Below are 15752 nucleotides of genomic sequence, written 5' to 3'. Positions count from 1 at the left end.
ACAAGTAGAGTGGCAAGACTGGCAAGCAGACACACAGACCTGGGTTCTAGTCCTGGCTCTGCCACCTCCCAGCTGTGTGAGCTTGGTCAGGTGCCTTGAGTTCTCTGAGCCTGCTTCCTCGTTCCAACCTATGAGGATGGTTATGGGGACTGACTAAGAAAGCATCTCTGACAGTGCCTGCTGCAGTGTAGAGGAGGTGTGTGGAATCTGAAACTTTTGTTCAAGCTCAAGTTTCAAGCTGATGTGATCATTAGTTCAGAGCTTGACAGCGGCACCATAAGGTGGAATTAGCAACTTCAGAGCGTTGAACATTCTAGGCAGAGCTGGCTTCAAGGGCGTGTGATGGAGTCCTGTGCTCAGAAGGCCCCATGCTTGGGGCTTCAAGTTCTGCAGTTGCAACCTTGAAGTTATTATTTCTCTTTAAATTTGTTTTCATGAGAAACATCTGATGGAACAATGGAGCACACCCCAGGGGCTTGGAGCCTCAGCCCTCATGTGTTCCTGCCTACTGTTGCCTCCCTGGGATGGTGTCTCAGCTGCTTGCTCCTCACATGCCGGCACCCCCAGAACCCATGACCTCCTCTATCCTCTGTCTGGGAGCAAATGGGTGGAGTCAGCCAGGAAGACTCACATTCCACAGTGAGTCACCCTCCACCTTCTGCAGGGGCCTTGGGGTAGGTGCAGAAATGGCGGGTGCAGTGAACACCCGATCCTGTCTCAGGGCAAGGCAAGGAGACAATGCCTGGGCACTAGGTGGGTGACTCAGCAGGGGCATCTTGCCCACCCCTCATCTAGGTACCAAGTGTATCATGGCACAGAGTTTAGAGGAGGTTGAAGGTTGATATTGGGGGGTTGCCTGTCTGCCATGGGTGGGTTGGTGGGCTGTGAGAAGGGGAGGTCGACTTCCCCGACTCCACCCAAGGCCTTGCATTTTTCCCTTGCATCAGGCCCTACAAATCATGCAGCCAACCCTGGTTAGAATCTGTTTCCATTTTCCCATCCTCAGCTCAGAGTCCACGGTCCTTATGTGATGTGGCCAAATTGCTCTGAGCATCTGATGCGCACTGGTGAGATGAGGGGGGGAGAGGCAATCACATCATTCGGCGCTGGGGTAGACAGCTGGTGAGGGGCATCTAAGGGACAGAGAGCCAGCGCCTCCCAAGCTTTAATGTAAATGGCAATCGACTGGGATGTTGTGAAAGTGCAGATTCTGATTCTGGAGGTCTGTGCAGGGCCTGAGATTCTGCATTTCTAACATGCTCTTGCTTCATGGACCACATTTTGAGTAGTGAAGTTCTAGAAGCCTTAACCTAGGAACAGCGTGGCCTCCAGACTGATGCCCGGCAAGCCCCTGTAGGAGCTCTTATGACAGGCAGAGGGAACGACTGCTTAGAACTTAGCCAGCAGCCCACACTGTGATGACTCACCAGTAACTCTGTGTCCCCGGACACTTCAGCTGATAATGTGGGAATGCTTAGTCAATGTGGTCATCAGCAGAGTAATTAAAAACTCGCCCATAAATAACCTCACTCAATCCTCACAACTTTATCAGGCAAGTATAAAAAGGCTGCTTTATAGATGAAGGAATTGAGGCACAGATGATGGGGGGATGTACTCTAGGTTGCAACCGTCAAGTGGCAGAGGTAGGATCTGAACTCAGATCTGGCTAAGGCCCTTCCCACTCTGCCAGCATCACTAAATTTAAGTTTCTAGGCTGGCATAGCTGTGGCTGGAAGCTGGTCCCCCTGCCCATCATGTGCCCCCCCGATCTTGCAGGAGCCCAGAGTGTGAGGTGTTTGGCCTGTGCCCTGGGCCCCCTGGCCAGCCTCCTCTGCACCCCTAGCCAGCAGTCACCTCTGCCTTCAGCCACTCGATATTGATCTCCCCATCCTCGATCTGCTGCCGTAGCTGCTTGGCTACTGTCGTCTCGTCTCCATGATCTGCAGCAGGTGCAGGTACTTCTGCATCAGCTCTTCACACTCCCTGGCCAGGGTCTGGTAGACGTGGACAGACAGATGTGGTAAGACACTGCCTTCTTGTCCCCCAAGAGATCCAACCAGAAATGGGGCTCTGCCACTGACTGCAATTAGGAGATGGTCCTGACTCCCAGATATGGTGTGCGGGGCATTGACCTGGCTGCTGTGCTGTTACTGACTGCTCTGGCTCCTTCTCCAAATCCTGTCTCACATTCTGACCTCTGGTCCTCTAACTGATCCTGTTCTCTCCCCTCTCCCTCCGATCCACATCCTAGGGCCTTTGTACAGGCTCACTCTCTTGTTAGACATAATGCATCTGCTGACTTGAAGTTAAAGTCAATGCTCAAATTGAACAACAAGGATGTGACAGCACATCTGTTTACAACATGGTTCACTGAATATTTTGAGTCCACTGTTGAGACCTACCACTCAGAGAAAGAGATTCCTTTCAAAATATGACTGCTCACTGGCAAGTGCTGGGGTTCCCATGGAGAGACTGATGTTGGTGTGTGCCCCCCTCCACACACGCACCAAAGTTAGGAAAAGTCTTATGACTCGCATAATAGAGGTCTCTGAGGAGAGCAGGGCCAGAATCTGAAGTAGCTCTGAAATGGCTTGAGGGAGCAAGGAAAGGAGCCTGGTCTGGGTTTTTGTTGTGGTTGGAGGTTTTAAAGAAAAATTATTTAATGACACCTGTCAAAGATGGTAAGGCATATTTTATTCAGAACCACTGTGATACGTAGGGACCACCGTGATGGGATTCACAGCGGGGGAGAAATGAGATTGGACTCTACTCTGAATGCAGCATGGGCAAGTGGGAATTCATGGCCAGGCAGCATGGTGGGGGTCACAGGATGGAAAATTACTAAGAGAAAAAACAAGTGTTGGGGTTTCTGGCTAACCTGACCTAACAGGATTCTTACCAAAGAGAGGCCAGAGTGATCAGACACCACCTGAGGGATGGTGGAGGAGGAGGAGGAGCCTGAGCAGATCTCGATGGTGATCAGACATACGGGTGGGTGTTCTGGTTAAACTGAATTAGCAAGGTTCTTGCTAAAACTGGATTTTACAAGGAAGTGTACAGACAGGCCTACAAGAAGGTTCAGGAGCCTGACTAAAGTTTGGTCAAAGCAAGAAATCTTTGCCAGGCGTGAGACCAGGGCAAGAGTTCTGCACACAGACAGGGATTGTGTGGTTGGATCCGAAGCCAGTTCCAGAGAAGGGACTTCTTAATCCTGGTGGGGAAGGAAAAAGCCTCCCAAGAACCATTGCCCCAGCCCCGCCCAGCACGCCCCTCCCCTCCCTGACTCCCTGCTGCCCCTCCTGCCCCAACAGCCATGGGCTTGTCAGGCCAGCGCCAGAGCACCGAGGGCGGATGGAAAGAGCGTCCAGACCCGCAGGGACCTGGTTGTCAGACGCACCGGTCTCACTATGGGAGCTGCCCCCACCCGCTCCACCTGAGGAGCTGCTCCCCCCGACGGCCCCGCCCCAAACCATGCCAGCCAGTCCCAGCGGCTAAGAGTCCAGGCGAGCACAGTCTTCCATGCTGACCGGTGCAGGTGCCCCTACCCGCGTCCCTCTCCCCGCTGCCCAGGAGAATGAGCAGAATGTGATGCTCAACCACTGGGGCCAATCCAGGTGAGCAACGTGGGCAGGGCCAGAAGTGTGGGCGGAAGTGCATCGGTCGCCATCTTGGCGTCCGGCGGGGCCCCTCTCGGAGGGCCGGCCACATTCTCCCTCCCCCCTCGGTCTGGGTCATTTGCTATGAATACCGCAGCAGCGACCCATCAGGGCAGCGGAACAGACGCGTTTTGGCAGCGCTACCCCAGGGTGGGTGCATCAGGCAGCAGTTTGCCTAGGCCCACAGATGTGGCCATCTTGCTTTACGGAGGACAGATGGGCACGCGCCGCCATCTTGCCATCCTGCGGGGCGTGGGGACCAGCTCCCACTTGCTGCACAGTGTCGCTTTGAGCCCTACTCTTGTGGCAGTCCCACTGTGGGGCGGAGAAGAGGGGGCCGGAGCCTGGCAGCATGACAGCCTGAGGCCCGGGATGGTGATCACTGCACTGCCACGAACTGCTCCCACCACTGGGCAACGAGGAGAAACAGCCATCTCATTCCACAGGTAACCAGCTGCTGCCGCCCAGTCAGACCCCTGGTGTTCCAGCCCAAGGCAGGCAGCACTCTGTGCTTGGGGCCTCGGGGCCGGTCCAGAAGGTGAGTGAGCGCCGGGCGCTATGTGGCCTTGGTCTGTGCCACTGTCTCTGCTCTGGGCACCTCGGGCCACTGCGGCCATCCCATGGCCACTGGCACCCACCTTATGGCCTCCACCACACTGTCACCCCCACCCCCTGGCCACTCTGCTCTCCACTGATTCAGGCTGGGGCCAACAATGTCAAGAAACAGGGTATTCTGGAAACACTCTTTCTTAGGTCACTATCTTCTTGCATTTGCCATGACTTTTCTGCTCTTTTGATGGCAGGGAGCCTGCCTTGATCTCTGAGATCAGGAATGTGGCTGAGCAAATGCAGCTTCTACCTCCAAATTGACACGCCTCTCAGATGCTCTGTTGCTAGAAGGGTCCTGGCAGTGCAGGGAAAGGTGGCTCTGCACTGGAGGTGAGTCCTGGAGAGGCGTCTGACTCTGCAGATTCTGCATGTGACAGCATCCTGGGTGGAGGAGGTTGCAACCCACTCCTCACTGGGAGGCTTACCCTGGGGACTCAGGGAAGGGGCTCCTCTCTTCACTTCTTCCTTGGGATCCCACAGCAAGATGAGGGGTTTGCCTTCCCTTTGGCCTGGCTCCCTTCATGAGGGCTTCTGGAATTCAGCCAGTTGAGTGAGTCCTTTCCTGCAGACTCTGCAATGGAGGTCCCAGAACAGTGCACTGAAGACATTCTACTTTGAAAACCTCCTGGCAGATCCTTTTGTTTCATGTTGCAGGTTGTTATTGAATATTTAAAGACCTGAATGCCACTTGTTGTCTTTAGTCTTATTCAAAGTTAACAGTGGTTTGTTTTAAGTCGGAAGTTGTTACAATCCATCCAAAGAACTAGTAATGTGAGCTTGTTTCAGAAGTCAGAGAACATGCTTTCTTGACAGTTTCCTTCAGAGTCTGTGTCCCAAAAGTTTTGTTACTGTTTTTGAGAATGATGCAAAACACTACAGAGAAGGTTGCTCTTGGCATGTGTCATTGTTTAACGTGGTATGGGGGCAAAGGAAGTGGGGGTCCTTTTGTAACTTGTCACAAAGCATTGAGAAATGTTAGAAGGTCAGGTTGCTTGGAACTCCCTGAGGACCTAGTATCCACTCGGCCTCATGAGGGTTAGATGAACTCAGGAGGAGAAGAAAGCCTCGAGAGAGACCCCCTTCCTCCCCATGTGCATAGTTTTCTCTAAATAGAGATTTTACCTTAATGAGGAGAAAAGATTATGAAGTGTCTTGGTCAGTACATTTCAGGGGCTGGTTGCTTGGTACAGGAAGCAGTTTTCCTCCTGGTAGTGGAAGGACAGGAGGAACACAGAACCACAGCTCTTGGGGCTGACCTCCTCTTGGCGGCAGTCCTGCATCCTCGGCTGCTTGAGTAGAGCTGGGGCCAGGCGCCCTGCTGAGTGCCTGGGAGGCTCTGCTGGCCGACACCTGGCCTGGCTTTGAAATAGGGGGACCAATCCTCCCCATTTTAGCACCCAAAGTCCTGCATCCCAGGGACAGCAGGAGGGTTGGACAGCCATGAGCTTCTAGGAACTATTTCTGAGGCTTCCTGAAGCCTTTCGTGTTGTCTTGGTGCCATCCTGTGCTCTCTGCCCGAGCATCTTTGTTCCTACAGGGCACTTACCACAACCTGGGAGAAGGTCTTCACCTTCCTTCCTTCTCTGCCCTACAGATGGTCAGCTCCTTAAGGTAGACAGTGGGTCTTTCATCTTTCTATTACAGTAATAACTTGCAAGCAGAGGTGTTCCTTAAAACTTTATTAAAGTTTAACTGGGCAAAATTCCTAAGTGTGGGTGTTCCCAAAAACACTTGTTTTGCTTTTATAATTGATTATTTTAGGGGGAGACATTTAATTCTTTCTTTTTAATTACTTTTTCATGTATCCTTGCAGGCTCCACATAAAGGACTCAAAACGTCTTGTCCAGTTGCTAAAAGTTGTTCACAGGGATGACTGGACCCTATTAAGTATTCTTTCATCTGTAGTGAACATTTCACCAAAAAAAACTCTTGAACAGGCTGGAGGGTCAGTACTACATGTTAAAGCCCACGGCCTTGCCCTCCATCTTCCACCTGACTGAGAAGGAGGAGCTGAAGGCCACTGCCGCCCCAGAAGAAATGAGACCAAGATAGCCGCCAGGGACAAGAGGAACATGCCAGTGAAGCAGATGGGAAAGGAGCTTCAGGTTCATCCTCATCCTCGAGGGAAAACCTGAGGGCCCAGGAAGGGTCCCGCAAATTGAAGCGAGCCCTTCTGCAGGGCAAACCCGAACCCAATGCCACCCAGGAAGCCACCAGTCAGGAGCGGGCAAAGAGTCTCTGGAAGGAACTCCAGGAGACAGTGTGGTCTCCACAGCGTGAGGCAGCCAGGGAGATGCAAACAGGTCTGCTGTAGATGCTGGCGATGAGACCGCCTCTTCCCAGCCAGGGCCTGCTGGATAAGAGTGGCATTTCCGTGGGTGACTTTATCCCTCAGGATCTGAGGCATGCAGATTTATTGGCTGGCATCCTTCTTACAGTTTCTCCTCAGCACACACTCAAGAGAGGCCATCTGTCCCTCGAGAGGCTGTTGACCGAAAGAGGCTGAAGAGAGATGTGGAGCCCACCTACAGTGGGGCCAGCCTTGGGCCTGATGAGAGCTTGGCCCAGAGCCCCCACGTTCATCATTCACAATGATGCCTCAGAAACTCTCCCAGAGCCCCTTCACCCTCCAACAGATGTCACCCCGGAGCCAGCCGTGGAAGATGTGCAGGATGAACACAGCAACACCGGCCCCAGGTCCCTCAGCGGGGTCATCCTGTCAGCGCTGGGGCCTAAGAACTCCTGGACTCGCTGCACTCCTACTGCTTCTGGTCCCGGGGGAACAGGAGCACGGGTGCCGCCTGCAGGAGCAGGTGGAGAAGGACAGCGAGCTGAAGAGGGGCAGCTGCCGACAGCCAGGTGCACACGCTGCAGGAGGAGCTGGACGAGCTGAAGGGAGGGGCTCCCTAACTGAGCAGCCTGCTGCCCCCAGCCGAGGTCAGTCCTGGGGCTCAGGGCTCCCCCACTGCCTGCTCCTCATGAGGAGTTTCCTGCTCCACAGCAGACGGCCCCTGAGCACCTCTGTGTGCAGCATGCCTGCTGCTGTCTTGGGAGAAGGCTCTGCTGGTAGCCGCCCCTTGCACACAGGGAGCCCAGGCTGCAGAGCTCACCCCGCTCGCTCTAGGGTGCTCAAGAGGCACCGGTAGTTGTCAGGGTTTAGCAGGTGGGGAAGGAGGCATTGCAGGTCAGCTGGGAAAGCCAGACCTACTCAATGAATGGTGCCTGGATAGTTGGTTTTCCACTTGAACAGGAGAAAATCAGCTTCTGTTGCATCCCTCACACAAATGTAAATTCCAATGAGTTAGGATCTAAATGTGAAATAAAATCGACATAGTAAACTATTGGAAAAGTTATAGGAGACTCTTAACATTATGGGGAGGTGCTTTCCATACATGTTTTAATGAATATCCTTGAACTGAAGTCATTTTGAACATTTTAATAATTTATTTAAAATTTGAAACATCTTTTTGAGTAGAATACATTCTCTTTTGTAAAAATTAAAACACTAGAGAAATACATAAGCTAAGAAGTGGTAAAAACTCCTATTTCTCACCTACCTCCCAACTTTTATTCCTTGTCGGTAGTAAAATTTGGTGTGTAATCTCCTCCACTGTTTCCTGTGCTTTACCTACATATTTCTCCACCTGTACAAATAGGTTGGATATATTTTTGGTGTGTTTCTTTGCTATGTTTCTGATTTTCCTGCTCTCTTACAGTTTAGTAGTTGTAAACATTGGTTTCTCGATATTCCTTACATATTGAGGGTACCATCTTTTCCCTGTTATACATCCATGGAAAACATTTTCCTACCACATTGCTCATTTAATCTGGATCAGTGCTTGTCTTCCCAGATGTCAGTAACACTTCAAGAGGGAAACGGGTCTATGTGACAGGCTATTCAGGATCTCCGGGACCCCCAGGGCAACAACCAGTAGGACAACCCAAAACAAGAAACAAAACCCATCCCGCATGTTTCCAGATGCATCCTATGGGAAGGACGGCTCCAGTTGAGGACCACTGATGTCCTGGTCAGAGTTATCCACTATGTTCTCCTATCACGTTAAAGCTGTTTCTGTAGTTTCTCGTACCTGATGGTACAATTTGGTGCCTTTGTCTGTTCCTCTTGGTGCCTTTGTCTGTTCTTCTTGGTCAGACTGACCAAGGTTTCTCACTGTTACAGGTCTTTCCAGACAGCCAGCCCTTGACTCCATTGCTCAGGTCTATGTTGTTGTTCCTGTCTGGTGAATTCTCCCTTCATTCTGCTGTCATTGGTTTTATTGTGGTGTTGTTCTGGCTCTTGGAGGGAAGTGCTCAGCTTGCTGTACAGGTGATATTCCCTGATACCTGCAGTGGAGGCTGTGTCCCTTCTTCTGTCCCCTTGTCCCCACGTCATGGATTTGCCTCATGCTGCTCTCATTGCTGTTCATTTCTAAAGAGTTTCTCCTGTCTGTCTGGATTCCCTCTTTAACCTGAGAGATTTAGAAGGGTGTGGACAGATTTTCAAGTGGCTATGTTGGGGGAGGGGAGCCAATATTTTGTGATTATTTTTTACTTTTATTGCTTTAAGTTCCAGTAATATAGTCACTTATAGATTTCTGCTTTTTGGACTTTTTAGAGATTTCATTGTGGCTTAGCACACAGTCCATTGTGGTGACTGTTTCATCGTGGTTTGAGGAGAATGTTCGCTCTCCACTAGATGCTTACGTTGTCCCTGGGGCTGAGGCTAGATCTAGCTTTTTTGTGTTTGTCAGCAGATCTGTTTCCTAACTTACTGTATCACTTGACCTGTGGCTTTTTAAGAGAGGTAAGGTAGGTTTCCCTGTGGAAAGGGAAGGCACCTCCCTTGGGGTGCCTGTGTCTTCTTGTTTGTCCAGTTTTGCTTTATGTTTCAAGACCATATTGTTAGGTGCATAAGTGTCCCTGACAGTTATCAACACAGAGAACCCCTTTTTGTCCCATTTAAAGTCTTATTTCTTTATCTCCTTATTTTCAACCATATTATATCCCTTTATTTTATAACAATATTTTAACTCAACTTGAGAACCTTCATGTTTTTATAGAGCAATTTGATCTATTTACAATTGTGATTATTGATAAATTGGAATGTGAGTCTACCATTTAATTTAATTTTTAATTTGTTAGGTTTTCTCATGATTTTTCTATTCCTTTAGTGGGTGTCTTTCAGCTTTTAGGAACAACCATTTCTGCCTCTCTTTCTGTAAATGCTTAGAGTTGATCAGTTCCTGTGTTTTACACTCCCAACTCATCACCTTCCGGTCCCCGGCTTGAGAATATCTGATCTTAGTTCTGTGTTCTTATTTTCCCCATCAAGCAACCAGGATTGGATGTAAGTATACGTTTTATTGGTTACTTTGTTCACAACTGTTTATTGTATCCAAATTTTTCCTCCTTTTGGAAAGATTTGATGCTATTTTGGAACTCATATGACAGTGAAATTTTGAGACGAATCGAGTCTGAGATAGTCCTTAGGTACTGATGCTGGGGAGCTAGCACCTAACCTCTTAAAGTTGCATTGGTGTGTCAGCAGAGTCGGGATGAGGTCAGAGATATTTAAAAACGTGGAATTGAATGAGGTTTCCTGGAGACACTGTAGCTGTGGAAGGGCCCTGGGCCCAGCCTAGGAGCAGGCAGTGTTTGCAGAGGTGTAGCTGAAGAGGGTCCAGGAAAGGGGCCTGAAATGGTGGAGCATGAAGTTGCAGGAACCATGAGGGGAAAGGGTATTGCAGAAAGGAAGGGTGCTCAGCTGGATGGGATACAGCTCTGATCAGAATGGAGAAAAGATGGCTGGACTCGGCCACATGGGATCACTGGTGACCTCAGTCTCCTTGAGAGGGTGAGAATAAAGCTGGGTCTAGAGTGGGGGAAGGGAAGCCATGGGAGGGCAGTAGGTATGAGGCACTTTATTTAAGAGGTTTAGCCATGAAGGGGAGTTGGGAAAGTGGACAATAACCAAAAGGGAGCATGGGTCCAAGGGAGAGTTTTGTTTGTAAGGCGGAGATTAGCTACAAGGTGTCTGTGCTGCAGGTAGGACCAGATAGGGAGGAGGAGTCTGCTGGGCCCTGAAGAGGTGCCGGGCTGGGCTCCTGTTATGAGAGGTTTGGGGATTCGATTGGAGAGGTAAAAGAAACTTTCCACTCCAAACAAATGGACTGAAGGTATATTTTATTATAAAGAGGATGGTAAAGGTGATAGTCCGCAAACAGATCTGAATAGGTCAAATAATAAGAGGGAAAAAACACCAGCTCGACTGGAAAGGGAAAACATCCCCATCGGCTGAGATAGCAGCACATTTGAATAGGTCATATAATAAGAGGGAAAAACATCAGATCTATCGGATAAGGAAACACCAGATCGACTGAAGTGAAATGACACAAATCAACCAGAAAGAGAAACACCAGGTTGACTGAAAAGAGAACACATCAGATCAATTACTTCACAATAAATCAATTACTCACAACATCCATGCCCCACTGCTGGGAGAGTCCTGTCAATTGACACTGCTGGGCGGGAATCACAGTCCTGGGCAAGGCGTCTCTTCCACAGGTGGAACTCTCACCGTGTCTCAGTCTCCAGCAGTTTATATAAGCAGTTACAGAGTTTACAGAGAGAGCATTCAATGTTCCCATGCACAAATGGTTATCAGTGGCGTACTAGCACTGAGCCCCACCCTCTGGCTATTGTCCCAGCCCAGTAGTTGTGTACGTGCATTGTTTACCCTGCTTATCCTCCCAGCCCAGCTCAGATGGCCAGTCTGCCCCAGGCTGCGGCGCTTGAGGGGCCTTGAATTTTTTACACATTGCAACCATCTCCATGGGAGAAGGGCCAGTTCCCACCATGCAGAAAGCAGCTTTTATATTTCTTTTTGTGCTGGTGGCTGTAGGTCAATGGAGTGGCCAAACATGGCTGTACTAATGTCAAGAGAGCTCCGCTGCCTGGTGACGGGCAGAGAGCAAGAGGACAGATGTGGTCGTGGAAAGGGCGCCCTGTGCCTCTGCTCCTGTATTCCTGGAGCGTGAGGTGGGCAGTGGTTGGGAGTGGAGGGGCGATGCAGAAGGTGTTAGGTGAACGGCAGGGGGAGGAGGGAGAGGGAGAGAGGACACTGTGGCTTGGTCTTCATGGCTCACATGGAGCTCCCCACTGGGATCTCCGATCACCAACTGTTGACTCTCTTTGATGTTTTCATCAAAATGTCGGCTCTCTTGATGGTTCCCAAGGCTATTATGAATTTGTTCATCAATGAAGGAATCTTTGGGTCATTTTTAAGGGATTCTATGTCAAAGGGGCTCTACATGTGTTTATTCAGTCCATCATCTGTACCCAATCCCTTTGTTTTTGGACAGATTCCATACAACAGAGCAGCCGAGCCAGTGGCCTGCAGGTTCCAGGGTTAGGGAGATTTGCCCTCCAGAAAGCCGATGCTGGTTGGTATTCTCACAGGACGTGGTGCTCTGTCCCTGAGCCCGCTCTAATTCTGGGTGTCATGACATTGTAAATCCTGGGGCAGTTCTGTCAGGGCCCATGGTTGGCATTTCTGTGATTAGTGAGGGCAAACATTTTTCTGTGATCATTATCTGTCACTTCCCTGACTGTGCTGTCACCTGCCTTGCTCACTGAGCTCTGAACTTTCCTGGTAGAACCAGGACGTTCACTCTCTATCCAGTGTGATTGCACGTTCCCTCAGTGTACTTGCTTCAAAAATATCTGTTTTCTTCACATTCTTTGATTCCTTGTACATATAATCTAGATTTAATCTGGAGCTTTAAAAATGTTTTATTGTGGAAAACCTTGAACATACACAAATTAAACAGAAAAGTGTGATAGCCCCCCATGTTTCTATTACCCAGCTTCAACATTTATTAATATTCTGATATTCCTGTTTCGTCTATATTTCTACCCACTCCCTACCTTCCATTGATTATTTTTTAATTAATAGATTGTTTTTTAGGAAAGTTTTAGATGGACAGAGAAATTCAGCAGAGAGTGCAGAGCATTTCTCCCTCCTCCCCCACAGTTTCCCCTACGGTTAACATCTTGCTTGACCACCTGTGTTAGTGCAGTCCATTCCTTACAAGTGAGGAGCTGATGCTCATAGAGCGTTCATAACCAAGTCCGTAGTTTACATTAAAGTTCATTGTCTTGCTGTCATGTACTTGGATTTTGACAAATGCATAATCTCATGTATCCACCATGACAGTATCCTACGGAAGAGTTGGATTGCCCTAAAATCCCTGTGCTTTACCTCTTCGTCCCTTGCCCCCCAACTCCTGGCAACACTGATCTTTATACTGTTTCTCTAGTTTTGCCTTTTCTGGAATGTCGTGTAATTGGAATATATGAAAACTATGGAACAGTGTATATAGCCTTTTCCGGTTGGCTTCTTTCACTTAGCAGTATGTATTTAAGTGTCCACTATGTCTTTTTGTGACTTGATAGCTCATTTCTTTTTTTTTCCTTTTTGTATATTGAGTCAAAATATACATAACAAAAAGTGTTTCATCTTAACCATTTTTAAGTGTATACTTCAATGGCGTTAAATACATTTCCACAGTTGTACAGTCACCACCACTATTCATCCACATAACTCTTGTAAATCTGAAACTCTATACCTATTAAACAATAACCCTCCCTTCTCCCCTCCCCCAGCCCTTGGCAGCCACCATTCTACTTACTCTCTCTATGATTTGACTACTCTCAGTTCATACAGTATTTGTCTTTTTGTGACTGGCTTATTTCAGTTAGCATAATGTCTCCAAGGTTAATCCATGTATAGCATATTGGAGAATTTGCTTCCTTTTTAAGACTGAATAATATTCCATTGTATGGATATACTACATTTTGTGTATCCACTCATGTGTCAATAAACACTTGGGTTGCTTCCACGTTTTAGCTATTGTAAATAATACTGCTATGAACATGGGTGTACAAATATCTCTTCAAGGCTCTGCTTTCAAGTCTTTTGGGTGTATATGCAGAAGTGGAATTGCTGGATCACATGATAATTCTATGTTCAATTTTTTGGAGGAACATCCACACTGTTTTCCATAGCAGCTGCACCATTTTACATTCCTATCAACAGTGTACAAGTGTTCCCATTTTGCCGCTTCTTGGCCAACACTTGCTGTTTTGTCTTTTCGATAGCACTCAACTTAGTGGGTGTGAGGTGGTGTCTCATTGTGGTTTTGATGTGCATTTCCCTAATGATTAGTGGTGTTGAGCATCTTTTCATGTGCTTATATGCCATTTCTAAGTCTTCTTTCGCAACGGAGTCTTCAAATCCATGCCCATTTTTGAATTGGCTTGTTTTTTATTTGTTTAATTTAGGACTTCTCTGTATATTCTGGATACCAGTCTCTTGTCAGAAATATGATTTGCGAATATTTTGTCCCACTCTGTGGGTGCCTCTTGATGTACCAACTTATAAAATTTTCATGGAGTTCAATTTTTCCATTGTTTTTCTTTTGTTACCTGTGCCTTTGGTGTCATATCCAAGAAATCATTGCCAAGTCTGGTGTCATGAAGATTTAATCTCATGTTTTCTTCTAAGAATTTTCTTGTTTGAGGCCTTACATTTATGTCCTTGATCCATTTTGAGTTAATTTTTGTATCTAGTGTTGGATGGGGTCCAGCTTCAAGATTTTGCATGGGGATATCCAGTTTTCCCAGCACCATTTGTTGAAAAGAAACCTTTCTCCATTCCATGGTCTTGGCACCCTTGTCAAAAATCACTTGACCATATATGTGAGGGTTTGTTTCTGGGCTTGCTATTCTATGCCATTGATCTCTATGTTTGTCTTTATGACAATACCATACTATTGATTACTGTAGCTTTGTAGTAAGTTTTGAAATCAGGAAGTGTGAGTCCTCCAGTTTTGTTCTTCTTTTGCAAGATTGTTGTTGGCTGTTCTGAGTCCCTTGAGATTCCATGTGAATTTTAGGACGGGTTTTTCTATTTCTGCAAAAAATATCATTAGGATTTGGATAGGGAATACATTGAATCTGTAGATTGCTTTGGGTAATACTGACACTTTAACAATAGTAAGCCTTCCAATCCATGAACATGGGATGTGTGTCCATTTATGAACGTCTTCTTTAATTTCTTTCTGAAATGTTTTGTAGTTTTTATGGTGTAAGCCTTTCACCTCCTTGGTTAAGTTAATTCCTAAGCATGTTATTCTTTCTGATACTATTATAAATGAATTGTTTTTGTAATTTCCTTTCCAGAGAGCTCATGGTTCGTGTATAGAAATGCTGCCGATTTTTGTGTGTTGACTTTGTATCCTGCTACTTTTCTGAATTCATTTGTTAGATCAAACGGCTTTTTTGTGGAGTCTTTTGGATTTTTCTACATACGACATGATATCATCTTCAAACAGAGACCATTTTACTTATTTCTTTCCAATTTAGATGCCTTTTATTTATTTATTTATTTTTATTGCCTCATGGTTTTGGCTTGAACTTTCAATACTGTGTTGAATAGAAGTGGTGCAAGTGAGCATCCTTGCCTTGTTCCTGATCTTAGAGGAAAAGCTTTCAGTCTTCCATCATTCAGTAATATGTTTGCTGTGTGTTTTTCATATATGGCTTATGTTATGTTGAGGCACTTTCCTTCTATTCCTAGTTTGTTGAGTGTTTTATCATGAAAGGGCGTTGAATTTTGCCAATTGGTTTTCTGCATCAATTGAGTTGGTCATTTTTTTCCCCTTCATTTTCTGGATGTGGCTTATTACATTGATCGATTTTTGTATACCAGGAATAAATTTCACTTGGTGGTAGTGTATAACTCTTTTAATATGCTATTGAATTCATTTTTAATTGGCTAGTATTTTGTTGAGGATTTTTGCATCTATGTTCATCAGGGATAATGGTCTGTAATTTTATTTTCTTTTAGTGTCCTTGTCTAGTGTTGGTATCAGGGTAATGCTGGCCTCGTAAAGTGAGCTTGGAAGTGTTCCCTCTTTTTCAATATTTGACAGAGTGTAAGAAATCTTGTTTTTAATACTTCTTTAAATGTTTTGGTAGAATTCACCAGTGCAGTCATCTGGTCCTGGGTTTTACTTTGTTGAGAGATTTTTTTTTTAGATTTCTTTAAATATTAGTGACATATAACATATGTAAGTTTTAGGTGTTCAAGATGGTGATTTGTGAAAGGATTACCACAATACCCTGAGTTAACACCTCCATTCCCTCACATAATTAACTTGTTTTTTCTAGTGATCACTTTCAAGATCTACTCTCTTAACAAATTTCAAGTCTATAATATAGTATTGTTAATTATGATCACCATGCTGTACATTAGATCCCCAAAACTTGTTCATTTTACAGCTAGAAATTTGTGCAATTTGACTCACATCTCCCCATTTCCCCTAACCCCGGGACCCTGGGAAACCCATTCTTGTCTCTATTCCTTTGAGTTGGGCTTTTTTCGATTTCACATATGAGTGAGAATATATAGTATTTGTCTTTCTC

General features: G+C 46.8%; 1 protein-coding gene across 4 annotated transcripts in view; it reads left to right on the top strand.

The window, feature by feature from the left end:
* LOC131418963 (ral guanine nucleotide dissociation stimulator-like 3) overlaps window positions 1–15752 on the top strand; it is a 115604-nt gene that overhangs the window by 79534 nt on the left and 20318 nt on the right. For 2 of the 4 annotated variants that reach the window (XR_009223108.1, XR_009223107.1), the window contains exon 1: window positions 7159–7202. The exons of the other annotated variants lie outside the window; for them this stretch is intronic. The gene's annotated coding sequence lies outside the window, so the exon portion shown is untranslated. Of the gene's footprint in view, window positions 1–7158; window positions 7203–15752 lie in introns of those variants that run through there. 4 annotated transcript variants of the gene reach the window in all.

Source organism: Diceros bicornis, chromosome 20 (genome assembly GCF_020826845.1).
Source record: "Diceros bicornis minor isolate mBicDic1 chromosome 20, mDicBic1.mat.cur, whole genome shotgun sequence".
NCBI lineage: Eukaryota > Metazoa > Chordata > Mammalia > Perissodactyla > Rhinocerotidae > Diceros > Diceros bicornis.
This window is presented reverse-complemented; position numbering and strand designations above follow the sequence as displayed.